Source organism: Hyperolius riggenbachi, chromosome 4 (assembly GCF_040937935.1).
Source record: "Hyperolius riggenbachi isolate aHypRig1 chromosome 4, aHypRig1.pri, whole genome shotgun sequence".
Classification (NCBI taxonomy): Eukaryota; Metazoa; Chordata; class Amphibia; order Anura; family Hyperoliidae; genus Hyperolius; species Hyperolius riggenbachi.
In genome coordinates this window covers 461,049,664-461,066,070 of record NC_090649.1, presented here as the reverse complement: position 1 = coordinate 461,066,070, position 16,407 = coordinate 461,049,664, and positions in this window count along the sequence as shown.

Genomic DNA, 16,407 nt, shown 5'->3' with positions numbered 1-16,407 from the left:
AATACACAAATTCAGCAAATCAAAGTGTATAAGGCACTTTGTTAGGTAAACAAAGTGCCTTATACACGCTTCCTCCTCGCCTCGTGGTCTCATTGTTCCAGAGACCACCAGCGAGGAGGAAGCAGTAGTGAGTATACACCACACATTTTTTTTTTCTTCAAACAGCCCCCCTGATCTCCCACCCCAGCCTTCAGACCCCCCCTGATCACCCCAGCAGACCCCTGCCAGCACCATTGCACCCCTCTAACCCCCCCCCCACCTATCCCCTAGATTAGGTCCTTAACTGCCTCCTGATCCCCCCCCCCACCTTTAGATCACCCCCAAACCCCATCCCAGACTACCCCCCTGTATACTGTATACATCTGTATACAGCTAGCTTACCCCCTGATCCCCCTCTGATCACATGTCCATCACCCCATAGCACCCCCACCCATCAGATCAGACCCTAACTGCCCCGCGGGGGTAACCGATCACCTGCCCAGACCCTCGATTGCCCTCAGACCCCCCTCCTGATTACATCCCCTGCGCATTGTTTACATCTGTCCTCCCCAGCAATCACTAACTGATCTTCGATCAGTAACCCCCCTGTGTCTGCCTCTCATCAGATCAGGACTTGGTCTGCCCCGTGCGGGCTCCTGATCAACCCCCCACCCCCTCAAATCGCCCTCAGACCCACCCTAATCACCTTCCGAGTGCATTGTATTTGACTGTGCTGTGATTGTATTTGACTGTGCTGTGATTGTATTTGACTGTGCTGTGATTGTATTTGATTGTGCTGCAATTGTATTTGATTGTCCTGTGATCTGCTTCGATTGTCCCGTGATTGTTTGATTGCCTCTGAGACCCCACTTCCCGCCACCCCCGACCCCACCCTCCCCCCCACCACTTCCAACCACCACCTTCCGAGTGCATCAGATTTGCTTTTGCTGTGATTGGATTAGATTGTGCTGTAATTGTATTTGATTGTCCCGTGATCCGCTTTGATTGTCCCGTGATTGTTTGATTGCCTCTGAGACCCACTTCCCACCAACCCCAACCCCCCCCCCCCCCCCTCACCACCACCCCCACTCCCCATCACCTTCCGAGTGCATCAGATTTGATTGTGCGGTGATTGGATTCGATTGTGCTGTAATTGTATTTGATTGTCCCGTGATTGTTTGATTGCCTCTGAGACCCCACTCGCCACCACCCCCAAACCCCCACCACCCCTAAACCCCTCCACCCCAGATCATTCCCCTGTTACTATCCTAGTGATCTAAATAACGTGTTCAGTGAAAACTGACACTTTTTTAGTATCACTAGTGTTAGCAGTTAGGCCAGTTAGCTAGGCCCCTTTGTTAGTGTCAGTTAGTGCCCAGCCCACTGCACCGCATTCACCGATTAGTCGCCGATTAGCGCCATCACTGTCGCTAATCAGCATTGGTACTATATAGTATCTAGTGATCATTCCTGATCTCAGACAGATCTATAGCAGTACATTAGGGTCACCTTAGTGTAGGCTACACTAAAAACGCAGTGTTTACCCGATCAGGCCTGATTGTTCGCCTGCACTTGTGTTCAGCCGCCCCACTGTAGTGACAGATTTTTTTCTGATCACTGCAAAAACACTACACTAGCTGTGGTGCTGTAAAGATCAGTTTTGATTTTTTTTTTTAATCAAGTCAGTGACCACAGCTTTCTACCTCTCAAATACTCCCTTTTGCTAGGTCGGTGCTCTTTTTTTCTGGGTAGTCTCGGAGGAAAACCCCATAAATTTAGCAGTCAACAATGGCAAGAAGGGGGATTTCCGATGAGGAGGTATACAGGTACATGGACCAGTCGGATGAGAGCGTTTAGGAAGACTCAGCTGACGAATCATCCGGGTCTGAATTTGAACGTGTGGAAAGCAGTGGTTCTCTGACCGAAAGTGATGACGAGGTTTTGGTCCCGGCTAGAGCCAGGCGTACCAGACCCCATGTCGTTAGACCGCAGGTGGCTCAGGATCTGCCTCAAGGGCAGCAGGGTGGTGCTAGCACTGATGAGTTTTCTTGGTGAGGCAGACACCAGCAGCGCAGCATCTCCTGAACTTAGTACCAGTACTTCCGTAGACCCTGGTGAAGTGGTGAGCGCCAGCATGGAAGTTGAAATTGGTATGGTGGCAGGTGCAGTAGTACCCCTGTCGCAGCCACTAAGAAGAAGACTGGTCCGTAGTACTCATAGACTCCCAGAGGTGCTGGCAAATCCAGATTGGCAATCCCCTGATTCCGCCGCACCCGTAGTGCCCCCTTTCACCGCCCAGTCTGGAGTCCAGATGGTGACAGCTCATCTAGGAACAGTCATAGACTTTTTGCAGCTGTTCATCACCCAGGTTCTCTTGGACTTAATTGTGGTTGAGACCAACCGTAAAGCCACACAATTCATCACCGAGAACCCGGAGAGCAGCTATGCCCAGCCTTTCCGGTGGAAACCAGTCCAAGTTTCCGAACTTAAAATCTTTTTGGCCCTTATCCTTCACTTGGGACTAATGAAACAGAATGTATTGCGGTTGTATTGATCTACGAACCCAGTACATCATGTTCCCTTGTACCCTGCTGCCATGTCCAGGACACGATTTGAGTCCTTCCTGCACTTCAATGACAACAAAACCAGTCATAAAAAGGACCACCCTGCTTATGACTGGCTCCACAAAATTCAGCCCCTCATAGACCACCTGTCATCAACATTTGCAGATGCTTATACCCCTGAACAGAACATCTGTATAGACGAGTCCCTCTTACGCTTTACTGGGCGCCTTGGCATCAAACAGTATAGCCCAAGCAAGCGCGCCCGGTATGGGGTGAAACTGTATAAGCTCTGTGAAGGGGCCACAGGCTATACATGTCGTTTTAGGGTCTATGAGGGAAAATACTCAAAATTGGAGCCGGTCGGATGCCCTGACTACCTGGGGAGCAGTGGAAAGGTTGTGTGGAACTTTGCGTCACTCTTGTTCCAGAAGGGGTACCATCTTTATGTGGACAACTATTACACAAGTGTGGCCCTCTATCAGCACTTAAAGTTAGAAGGAATCTGATGCTGTGGCACTGCGCAGCCTAGTTGCCAGGGCTTCCCCCAACAGCTCGTTACCACCAGACTTGAACGGGGGCAGAGGGCCGCCTTGCGTACTGACGACCTGCTCGCGGTGAAATGGAGGGACAAGAGGGACGTTTACTTTCTGTCCACCATTCACACAGACACGACAGTCCAAATTCAACGGGCAACTGAGGTCATTGAAAAGCCCCTTGTCGTCCACGAATATAATGTCAACATGGGAGGGGTGGACTTCAATGTCCAGAGGTTAGCGCCCTATTTAATTTCCCGGAAAACAAGACGCTGTTATAAGAAAGTGTCTTTTTATCTGATTCAATTGGCAGTTTACAACAGCTTTGTTCTCTACAGTAAGGCTGGGAGAACTGGATCTTTCCTTCAATTTCAGGAACAGATCGTTCTGGACCTCCTGTATCCAGCCCCCCCCCCCAAATGCGGTTAGCCAACTGCATGGAAGGCATTACGTCTATCAGCTTCTGAGTACCCCAGGTCAACGCATCCGAAGAAAACGTTGTGTCTGCAGCAGTGCTAGGACTGACACCAGTTTTTATTGTCCCAAATGTCCTGAACAGCCTGGCCTATGCCTAGAGGAGTGTTTTGAGAGGTACCACGAGCAGCTACACTATTAGAACCTAGGGAACTCCAGACACAGGAGTAGGCACACACTCAGTGTTATTTCGAACATTGTCCCAGGGGAGTAGAGGTGAGGTAAGCTTGAAAACCAAACAAACAGGTAAGCATAAAAGTCGGAAGAAGGATCGGTTTTCTTGCTTGATATTGCTGACCTGTGCTGGGTTGGCGATATAAGACGGTATATTTGAATTTTCCTTGAGTGTGGACACCCCCGGTTTATATGCGATTTACTTTGGGCCTATGATGATACTTTAATGCCACACAGAGTCATCTATATTGGCAGGCATATTGCTGTATACTAAAGTTCTGAGGCCCAGTCACATAAGTTGGTGGCTCACCCTGAGTACAGGGTGTCTCTCTCCTGAGGTTATCACTGCCATTGATGTGGAGCAAGGTATGTTTGCCGTTCATTTTTCCTTTCAGCCCAGAGTGCATTACCCGTATACCCAATATAAGGAGTATAGCAGAAACTCCTAATACTGGCCATACATGTAATAATTGCAGAGACCCTAAAATGCCAGACTCCACAAATGACCCCATTTTGGAAAGAGGACACTCTAAAGTATTCTGTGAGGTGCATGGTGAGTTCATAGAAGATTTTAGTTTTTATCACAAGTTAGCAGAATATATATATTTTTTTTTTTTTACAAAGTGTCATTTTCCGTTAACTTGGCAAAAAAATAAAATTTTCAATGACCTCACCATTCCCCTCATGGAATACCTTGTTGTGTATTCTTTCCAAAATTGGGTCATTTTGGGGGTGTAACTGTCCTGGCAAGTGGGGCGTGGTGCTAAATTTTAAGCACCCCTGTAAAGCCTAAAGGTACTCGTTGGACTTTGGGCCCCTTAGCGCAGTTAGGGTGCAAAAAAGTGCCACACATGTGGTATCGCCGTACTCGGGAGAAGTGGTATAATGTATTTTGAGGTGTATTTTTACATATACCCATGCTGGGTGGGAGAAATACCTCCGTAAATGACAATCTATTGATTTTTTTTACACACAATTGTTACATAGTTATTTTGGTTGTACTGGTTGAACTCGATGGACGTATGTCTTTTTTCAAAGTACATCTCCAGGCTGTCCCCCACATACCCCTGTTGATCCAGAGGAAGGCGAAAAAACCCCCACAAGGCATGGTCCAATTAGCCCCAAAAGGGAAAAATTCCTTCCTGACTCCAGATGGCAATCAGATAAAATCCCTGGATCAACATCATTAGGCATAATCTAGTAATTGTAGCCATGGATGTCTTTCAACGCAAGGAAAGCATCAAAGCCCCCTTTAACCACTTCCCGACCGCCCACTACACAGGGGCGGCGGGGAAGTGGAGCCCTGCAGGACGGCCTCACCCACAGAGGCGGCGGTCCATTTAAGGGCATGGGCGGAGCGATCGCGTCATCCGTGACGCGATCCTCCGCCGGCGCCTGTCACCGCTCGCTCGCCGCAACATCCCGCCGGCTATACGGAAGCGCCGGCGGGATGTTAACCCCGCGATCGCCGCATACAAAGTGTATAATACACTTTGTAATGTTTACAAAGTGTATTATACAGGCTGCCTCCTGCCCTGGTGGTCCCAGTGTCCGAGGGACCACCAGGGCAGGCTGCAGCCACCCTAGTCTGCACCCAAGCACACTGATTTCTCCCTCCCCTGCCCCAGATCGCCCACAGCACCCATCAGACCCCCCCCCTGCCCACCCCCCAGACCCCTGTTTGCACCCAATCACCCCCCTAATCACCCATCAATCACTCCCTGTCACTATCTGTCAACGCTATTTTTTTTTTTATCCCCCCCCCCTGCTCCCTGCCCCCTCCTGATCACCCCCACCCCTCAGATTCTCCCCAGACCCCCCCCCCAGACCACCCCCCCCTGTTTACTGTATGCATCTATCCCCCTGATCACCCGTCAATCACCCCCTGTCACTGCCACCCATCAATCAGCCCCTAACCTGCCCCTTGCGGGCAATCTGATCACCCCCCCACACCAATAGATCGCCCACAGATCCGACATCAGATCACCTCCCAAATCCATTATTTACATCTATTCTCTCCTCTAAACACCCACTAATTACCCATCAATCACCCCCTATCACCACCTGTCACTTTTACCTATCAGATCAGACCCTAATCTGCCCCTTGCGGGCACCCAATCACCCGCCCACACGCTCAGATTGCCCTCTGACCCCCCCCTTATCAATTCGCCAGTGCATTAATTACATCTGTCCTTCCCTGTAATAACCCACTGATCACCTGTCAATCACCTGCCAATCACCTATCACCCATCAATCACCCCCTGTCACTGCCACCCAACAATCAGCCCCTAACCTGCCCCTTGCGGGCAAACTGATCACCCACCCACACCAATAGATCGCCCGCAGATCCGACATCAGATCACCACCCAAGCGCAGTGTTTCCATCTATTCTCTCCTCTAAACACCCACTAATTACCCATCAATCACCCATCAATCACCCCCTATCACCACCTGTCACTGTTACCCATCAGATCAGACCCTAATCTGCCCCTTGCGGGCACCCAATCGCCCGCCTACAATCTCAGATTGCCCTCAGACCCCCCCTTATCAATTCGCCAGTGCAATATTTACATCTGTTCTCCCCTGTAATAACCCACTGATTACCTGTCAATCACCTATCAATCACCCATCAATCACCCCCTGTCACTGACACCCATCAATCACCCACTGTCACGGACACCCATCAATCAGCCCCTAACCTGCCCCTTGTGGGCAAACTGATCACCCACCCACACCAATAGATCGCCCGCAGATCCGACAACAGATCACCACCCAAGCGCAGTGTTTCCATCTATTCTCTACCCTAAACACCCACTAATTACCCATCAATCACCCCCTGTCACTGCTACCTATCAGATTAGACCCCTATCTGCCCCTAGGGCACTCAATCACCCGCCCACACCCTCAGAATGCCCTCAGACCCCAGCCCTGATCACCTCGCCAGTGCATTGCTTGCATCTATTCTCCCCTCTAATCACACCTTGAGACACCCATCAATCACCTCCTGTCACCCCCTAGCACACCTACCCATCAGATCAGGCCCCAATTTGCCCCGTGTGGGCTCCTGATCACTCGGCCAAACCCTCAGACCCCCTTCCGATCACCTCCCCAGTGCATTGATTGCATCTATTTTCCCCTCTAACCACCCCCTGAGACACCCATCAATCACCTCCTGTCACCCCCCTAGCACTCCTATCCATCAGATCAGGCCCAATACAACCTGTCATCTAAAAGGCCACCCTGCTTATGACCGGTTCCACAAAATTCACCCCCTCATAGACCACCTGTCATCAAAATTTGCAGATGCTTATACCCCTGAACAGTCATTTTGAGACATTTGGTTTCCAGACTACTCACGGTTTTGGGCCTGTAAAATGCCAGGGCGGTATAGGAACCCCACAAGTGACCCCATTTTAGAAAAAAAAGACACCCCAAGGTATTATGTTAGGTGTATGACTAGTTCATAGAAGATTTTATTTTTTGTCAAAAGTTAGCGGAAAATAATTTTTATTGGTTTTTTTTCACAAAGTGTCATTTTTCACTAACTTGTGACAAAAAATAAAATCTTCTATGAACTTGCCATACACCTAACGGAATACCTTGGGGTGTCTTCTTTCTAAAATGGGGTCACTTGTGGGGTTCCTATACTGCCCTGGCATTTTAGGGGCCCTAAACCGCGAGGAGTAGTCTAGAAAACAAATGCTTCAAAATGACCTGTGAATAGGACGTTGGGCCCCTTAGCGCACCTAGGCTGCAAAAAAGTGTCACACATGTGTGGTACCGCCGTACTCAGGAAAAGTAGTATAATGTGTTTTGGGGTGTATTTTTACACATACCCATGCTGGGTGGGAGAAATTTCTATGTAAATGGACAATTGTGTGTAAAAAAATCAAACAATTGTCATTTACAGAGATATTTCTCCCACTTAGCATGGGTATGTGTAAAAATACACCCCAAAACGCATTATACTACTTCTCCTGAGTACAGCGGTACCACATGTGTGGCACTTTTTTACACCCTAAGTACGCTAAGGGGCCCAAAGTCCAATGAGTACCTTTAGGATTTCACAGGTCATTTTGCGACATTTGGTTTCAAGACTACTCCTCACGGTTTAGGGCCCCTAAAATGCCAGGGCAGTATAGGAATCCCACAAATGACCCCATTCTAGAAAGAAGACACCCAAAGGTATTCCGTACGGAGTATGGTGAGTTCATAGAAGATTTTATTTTTTGTCACAAGTTAGCGGAAAATGACACTTTGTGAAAAAAAACTATTAAAATCAATTTCCGCTAACTTGTGACAAAAAAATAAAAACTTCTATGAACTCACCATACTCCTAACGGAATACCTTGGGGTGTCTTCTTTCTAAAATGGGGTCATTAGTGGGGTTCCTATACTGCCCTGGCATTTTAGGGGCCCTAAACCGTGAGGAGTAGTCTTGAAACAAAAATGACCTGTGAAATCCTAAAGGTACTCATTGGACTTTATGCCCCTTAGTGCAGTTAGGGTGCAAAAAAGTGCCACACATGTGGTATCGCCGTACTCGGGAGAAGTAGTACAATGTGTTTTGAGGTGTATTTTTACACATACCCATGCTGGGTGGGAGAAATACCTCTGTAAATGACAATCTTTTGATTTTTTTACACACAATTGTCCATTTACAGAGGTATTTCTCCCACCCAGCATGGGTATGTGTAAAAATACACCTCAAAACACATTGTACTGCTTCTCCCGAGTATGGCGATACCACATGTGTGGCACTTTTTTGCACCCTAACTGCGCTAAAGGGCCCAAAGTCCAATGAGTACCTTTAGGATTTCACAGGTCATTTTGAGAAATTTCGTTTCAAGACTACTACTCACGGTTTAGGGCCCCTAAAATGCCAGGGCAGTATAGGAACCCCACAAATGACCCCATTTTAGAAAGAAGACACCCCAAGGTATTCCGTTAGGAGTATGGTGAGTTCATAGAAGTTTTTATTTTTTGTCAAAAGTTAGCGGAAATTGATTTTAATTGTGTTTTTTCACAAAGTGTCATTTTCCGCTAACTTGTGACAAAAAATAAAATCTTCTATGAACTCGCCATACTACTAACGGAATACCTTGGGGTGTCTTCTTTCTAAAATGGGGTCATTTGTGGGGTTCCTATACTGCCCTGGCATTTTAGGGGCCCTAAACCGTGAGGAGTAGTCTTGAAACGAAATTTCTCAAAATGACCTGTGAAATCTTAAAGGTACTCATTGGACTTTGGGCCCTTTAGCGCAGTTAGGGTGCAAAAAAGTGCCACACATGTGGTATCGCCGTACTCAGGAGAAGTAGTATAATGTGTTTTGTGGTGTATTTTTACACATACCCATGCTGAGTGGGAGAAATATCTCTGTTAATTTTTTTTACACACAATTGTCCATTTACAGAGATATTTCTCCCACTCAGCATGGGTATGTGTAAAAATACACCACAAAACACATTATACTACTTCTCCTGAGTATGGCAATACCACATGTGTGGCACTTTTTTGCAGCCTAACTGCGCTAAGGGGTCCAAAGTCCAATGAGCACCTTTAGGCTTTACAGGGGTGCTTACAATTTAGCACCCCCCAAAATGTCAGGACAGTAAACACACCCCACAAATGATCCCATTTTGGAAAGTAGACCCTTCAAGGTATTCAGAGAGGGGCATGGTGAGTCCGTGGCAGATTTCATTTTTTTTTGTCGCAAGTTAGAAGAAATGGAAACTTTTTTTTTTTTTTCTCACAAAGTGTCATTTTCCGCTTACTTGTGACAAAAAATAATATCTTCTATGAACTCACTATGCCTCTCAGTGAATACTTTGGGATGTCTTCTTTCCAAAATGGGGTCATTTGGGGGGTATTTATACTATCCTGAAATTCTAGCCCCTCATGAAACATGACAGGGGGTCAGAAAAGTCAGAGATGCACCATAGTTTGTAAACGCTATAACTTTTACCCAAACCAATCAATATACACTGAATGGTTTTTTTTTATCAAAAACATGTTTGTCCACATTTTTCGCGCTGCATGTATACAGAAATTTTACTTTATTTGAAAAATGTCAGCACAGAAAGTTAAAAAAATCATTTTTTTGCCAAAATTCATGTCTTTTTTTATGAATATAATAAAAAGTAAAAATCGCAGGAGCAATCAAATAGCCTCAAAAGAAAGCTGTATTAGTGACAAGAAAAGGAGCCAAAATTCATTTAGGTGGTAGGTTGTATGAGCGAGCAATAAACCGTGAAAGCTGCAGTGGTCTGAATGGAAAAAAAGTGGCCGGTCCTTAAGGGGTAGAAAGCCCTAGGTTCTCAAGTGGTTAAATGCAGGTATAGAGTTTGCCATAACGACTTCCTGTGGCAATGCATTCCACATCTTAATCACTCTTACTGTAAAGAACCCTTTCCTAAATAAATGGCTAAAACGTTTTTCCTCCATGTGCATCTCATGTCCTCTAGTCCTTTGAGAAGGCCTAGGGACAAAAAGCTCATCCGCCAAGCTATTATATTGCCCTCTGATGCATTTATACATGTTAATTAGATCTCCTCTAAGGCGTCTTTTCTCTAGACTAAATAAACCCAGTTTATCTAACCTTTCTTGGTAAGCGAGACCTTCCATCCCACGTATCAATTTTGTAGCTCGTCTCTGTACCTGCTCTAAAACTGCAATATCTTTTTTGTAATGTGGTGCCCAGAACTGAATAGAGTTGGGCCGAACGGTTCGCCGGCGAACGGTTCCTGGCGAACTTCGGTGGTTCGCGTTCGCCTCCCGCAGGCGAACGTTTGCGGAAGTTCGCTTCGCCCAGTTCGCATCAAAAAACAAAATTTTTACCCTCCATTTCACTGTCAGCAGACATGTTATGGTCAAACACACTGCTTGAGGACCCGCCCACCCTCCCTTCAAGCTAGGTCCTTTATACCATTTGACTCAGTTGTCTGCCTACACTAATTAGTTATGGGACAGCTGCTACACTCTCTGCTAGTGAGATTTTAATTGGCCTCCCTCCTCCCTCCTCCCTCCTCCCACCTCCCTCCTCCCTCCTCCCACCTCCCACCTCCCTCCTCCCACCTCCCTCCTCCCACCTCCCTCCTCCCTTCAACCCTTCAACCTATTCCCTCCGGGAGGAGGGTGTCTTCTGGCAGGGAATTATACTTTTTTAAAAGCCAGTATATATCATACCATAGCTGGGAATCGAACCCAGATTACACTGCGTGGTGGACACATCAGTGCATCACCCTAAGCACTGTACCACTACAGTAGTAAGTGAAGCTACCGTAAAATGTACCATTAATGCTCAATGCAATAGAACCATTAGGTTGCTTAAAGGAGAACTGTAGTGAGAGGTATATGGAGGCTGCCATATTGATTTCCTTTTAAGCTATACCAGTTGCCTGGCAGCCCTGCTGATCTATTTGGCTGCAGTAATAATAATAATTATAATCCAAACATTTGTATAGCGCTTTTCTCCTGTCAGACTCAAAGCGCTCAAGAGCTGCAGCCACAGGGACGCACTCAAGAGGCCACCCTGCAGTGTTAGGGAGTCTTGCTTTGAACTCCTTACTGAATAGGTACTTGACCTAGCCAGGATTCGAACCCTGGTCTCCCATGTCAAAGGCAGAACCCTTAACCAGTACACTATCCAGCCACTGTCGTGTGAATCCCACCAGAAACAAGCATGCAGCTAATCTTGTCAGATCTTACAAAAATGTCAAACACCAGATCTGCTGCATGCTTGTTCAGGGTCTAGGGCTAAAAGTATTGGAGGCAGAGGATCTGCAGGATAGCCAGGTAACTGGTATTGCTTAAAAGGAAATCAATATGGTAGCCTCCATATACCTTTCACTACAGTTCTCCTTTAAAGGGAACCTTAACTGAGAGTGATATGGCTGTTTCCTGTAAACAATACCAGTTGCCTGGCAGTCCAGCTGATCTTTGTGACTGCAATAGTGGCTGAATCACACCCTGAAACAAGCATGCAGCTAATCCAGTCTGACTTCAGTCAGAGCACCTGATCTGCATGCTTGTTCAGGGGCTGTGGCTAAAAGTATTAGAGACACAGGATCAGCAGGCGATTCAGGCAACTGGTATTATTTTAAAAGGAAAAATCCATATCCTTCTCCGTTTAGGTTCCCTTTAAGGATTTGTAGCATAAAAGCCAACTCACATTGGCTGGGATTCGAACCTGGGTCTCACTGTATGGTGGACAAGCACACTATCCACTATACCAACTGAAGCTGGCCTGAAATTGCTGGCCTGAAAACAAGCTGCATCACACCCTGAAACAAGCATGCAGCTTGTTTTCAGGCCAGCAATTTCAGGCCAGCATTTTCAGGCCTGAGGAGGGGAGGAGGGAGGGAGGAGGGAGGGAGGGGGGAGGAGGGAGGAGGGTGGGAGGTGGGAGGAGGGAGGAGGGAGGGAGGGAGGAGGAGGGAGGTGGGAGGTGGGAGGTGGGAGGAGGGAGGAGGGAGGTGGGAGGAGGGAGGAGGGAGGTGGAGGGAGGTGGGAGGAGGGAGGTGGGAGGAGGGAGGTGGGAGAGTAAAAACTCCCTAGCAGAGTGTGTAGCAGCTGTTCCATAACTAATTAGTGTAGGTAGGCAAATGGTATAAAGGACCTTGCTTGGGGGAGGGAGGGTGGGTCCTCGAGCAGTGAAGTGTATTTCACTCAATTAGGTGTGACTCCAGGCATTAGAGCTTTTGAAACATGTTTTCTATCATTTTTGCAGTGTATAGAATTTTTTAAAACTTTGAAAGTTCGCCTCCCCATTGAAGTCTATTGCGGTTCGCGAACTTTTTCGCGAACCGAACCTTTCGCGGAGGTTCGCGAACAGGGTTCGCGAACCGAAAATCGGAGGTTCGGCCCAACTCTAGAACTGAATTCCATATTCCAGATGTGGCCTTACTAGAGAGTTAAACAGGGGCAATATTATGCTAGCATCTCGAGTTTTTATTTCCTTTTTAATGCATCCCAAAATTTTGTTCGCTTTAGCTGCAGCGGCTTGGCATTGAGTATGATTATTTAACTTGTTGTCGATGAGTACTCCTAAGTCCTTCTCCAAGTTTGATGTTCCCAACTGTATCCCATTTATTTTGTATGGTGCTAGACCATTGGTACGACCAAAATGCATGACTTTACATTTGTCAACATTGAATTTCATCTGCCATGTATGTGCCCATATAGCCATCCTATCCAGATCCTGTTGCAATATGACACTATCTTCCTGAGAGTTGATGATTCTGCACAATTTTGTATCATCTGCAAAAATAGCAACATTGCTCACTACTGCATCTACTAGGTCATTAATAAATTGAAGAGCACTGGACCCAGTACAGTCCCCTGTGGGACCCCACTGCTAACAGTCTCCCATTTTGAGTACGATCCATTGACCACAACTCTTTGTTTTCTGTCCATTAGCCAGTTCCCTATCCATGCACACAAACTCTTCCCCAGTCCTTGCATCCTCAACTTTTGCACCAGACTTCTGTGGGGAACAGTGTCGAAGGCCTTTGCAAAGTCCAAGTATATCACATCTACAGCATTCCCAATATCCATATTAGCATTCACTACCTCATAAAAGCTGAGCATGTTAGTCAAACAGGACCTGTCTTTAGTAAACCCATGTTGATGCTGAGAAATAAGATTTTCTACTATGAAGTCATGTATAGTATCGCTTAGTAACCCCTCAAATAGTTTGCATACAACTGATGTTAAGCTTACAGGTCTATAATTTCCTGGATCAGATTTTTTGCCCTTCTTAAATAATGGGAAAACGTGGGCTGTAAGCCAATCCACTGGGACTCTGCTAGTTGCAAGAGAGTCACAAAAGATAAGATAAAGGGGCTTAGCTATAACTGAACTTAATTCTCTTAGGACCCGAGGATGCATGCCATCCGGGCCAGGTGCCTTGTCTATTTTTAATTTATTTATTCTTGCCTTCACTTCTTCCTGCGTTAAGTATTTAATATTACAGTTAGAAGATTGAGACTCTTCTGCCTCTGTAATTTGCAACAGTGCTGTTTCCTTTGTGAAGACAGAAGCAAAGAAAGCATTTAATAACTCTGCCTTACCTTGGTCATCCACCATTGAGTTCCCACCCTCATCCTTTAGGATTCCTATACAGTCAACCTTTCTTTTTTTAGAGTTGATGTACTTGTAAAACTTTTTTGGGTTAGATTTGATATCCCTAGCGATTTGATTTTCAGCTTCGATCTTTGCCAGCCTAATTTCTTTTTTACAATTTTTATTGCACTCCTTATAATTGCTTAGTGCAGCCTCTGTCCCCTCCTGTTTTAGGACCTTATAGGCATTCTTTTTCCTCTTCATTTTATCCCTAACCTTTCTATTCATCCATAGAGGCCTTTTTTTTATTGTCCATTTACAGAGATATTTCTCCCACCCAGCATGGATATGTGTACAAATACACCCCAAAACAGATTATACTACTTCTCCTGAGTATGGTAATACCACGTGTGGCACTTTTTTGCAGCCTAACTGCGCTAAGGGGCCCAAAGTCCAATGAGCACCTTTAGGCTTTACAGTGGTGCTTACAAATTAGCACCCCCCAAAATGCGAGGACAGTAAACACACCCCACAAATGACCCCATGTTGGAAAGTAGACACTTCAAGGTATTCAGAGAGGGGCATGGTGAGTCTGGCAAATTTCATTTTTTTTTTTTTTAACAAGTTAGCAGAAATGGAAACTTTTTTTTCTCGTCACAAACTGTCATTTTCCACTAACTTGTGACAAAAAAATATCTTCTATGAACTCACTATGCCTCTCAGTGAATACTTTGGGATGTATTCTTTCCAAAATGGGGTCATTTGGGGGGGGGGGGGAAGACAGAGGGGTGGGGGAGAGGTGGAGATACGCGCTGACAGACGCGCGTGGGGCAGGGCTGCGGCGGTTAGCCCTGCCCCTACCAGGAAGCGCTGCACCGAGGGGGTTTGGGGGTGAAGGGACCCCTGTTTAGCCGCAGGATAACGGCGTTTTAGCAGGGGCACGCATGCCCCTGCTATCTGAGGTCTGAAGCGAGATTTATTCTCGCTTCAGACTTTTTAAAGAATATCCTGAAAATTAATATTTTAATATTTCATGTATTGCTAGCCACTAGGAATATGCCAGCCAATCCATCTTTCCAGAAGTTGTTAGGGTCAGTCTGACATATACTCAGAGATTTTCATGCAAATCGCATTCACAGCTGCTGAGCAATACAAGTGTTCAGTTCTACAGTATGAAACGGTTTAATACTCCTGTTTCATATGTGTAAATTAGTAACTTCTAGCAGAATGCAAATGTGCAATCCAATTATTGATGGGGCTTATGTGCATGGAAAAGTAATTTAATGCCAGATTTTGTACTTTCTGAACGGGAGGAAGATTCTAATCCCATGAGGGAGGCTTCATCACTACTATGTTCAATGTCACCCAGCAATGGGAACTCTGCAAGTGCTGACTATACTACTTCAGCTCTGGGTCATGTGAATACTCTGGGGCAGGGGTCACACTTGTATTTCAGTTTTCTACACTTTTCAGAAAGCTGAAAGACAAGTGTGACCCCTGCCTTACAGCAGCTAATGTAATTTATAGAAAAAAATGGACAAATTGTGCAAGATGTCAGGTTTTTTTTTCGGCATGTGAAATCTGCATTTAAGTGTGATCTAGCCCATTGATTAACATGAGTTCTCAGTTGAAATCAGTTTTTCTGTGCAGAAAACGTGCACGAAAGCTGACAAGTGTGACCCCTGCCTGGATAATACTATGTCTGCAGCTCCTGTTGACCCTAAACAAGGAACAAGCAGCTCTGGCCTAACCTTCATTGCCTTGTGAGCCACTGGGCCTGACTGGTGAGGACTTGCACTTATACCTGTAGTTCCAAAAGCAGGAACAGCAGCTCAAAAGAGATGAGCAGCAGCTCCAGTTCCAATGAGAGGAATTAAAAGCCCAGCTCAAGAGAGATGAGTAGTAGCAGGAGATCAAGCTCTAGAGAAGATTTGCAAAACTGGAGGTGGCTGAGCAGTCTTCCTCACCTGCTGCTGGAAATTCACCTCCACCTGTGGTCCCCAAAGCTAGAACTCTTTGTCCTCTGTAGAGACACACTACCTTATTATCTTATTTTTATAAATTGTTCATTTAGTTAGATTGCAAATAACCTTTTTTTACTTCCCAATAGTAATAGCTACTCTGAGGTTTCTCCACCTGGTTTCAACCTGGAGAGTGGTGGCAGCAAAATATCAGTGTAAAATCAATACATTTTTAATGATTTGTACATACTATTAAGATTATAGATTATATTATGTATGGGCACACATTACTTTGCTCACAGTGTTTTTGCCATCAGAAGCCTCTAGTAGAGGAGACCTGAATAGTAACTGTAGCATAGCGCAAAAGGTGGATCAGCGCAGTAACTGTAGCATAGTAAGATGAGATTGGCAATGGTTTGTCACAAGGTAGTAAACTTACCCTGGATGCCATACTCCATCCTCCCGATACTTCCTCCTCCACAGCTGGCAAGCGGAAGTATGGGTAGGGTGTAGAAGGGGCATGGAGTGCTGAGGGTAGAGGTGGTGACCTGCTTACATCAACACTCAATTTTGCCTCCACGAGTTTATCCTTACCCTGGTGAAAAGGAGGTAGTGTATTCCCATGGGCTTTTATTGTGTCCATCTGCCCTCAGGTGTCTG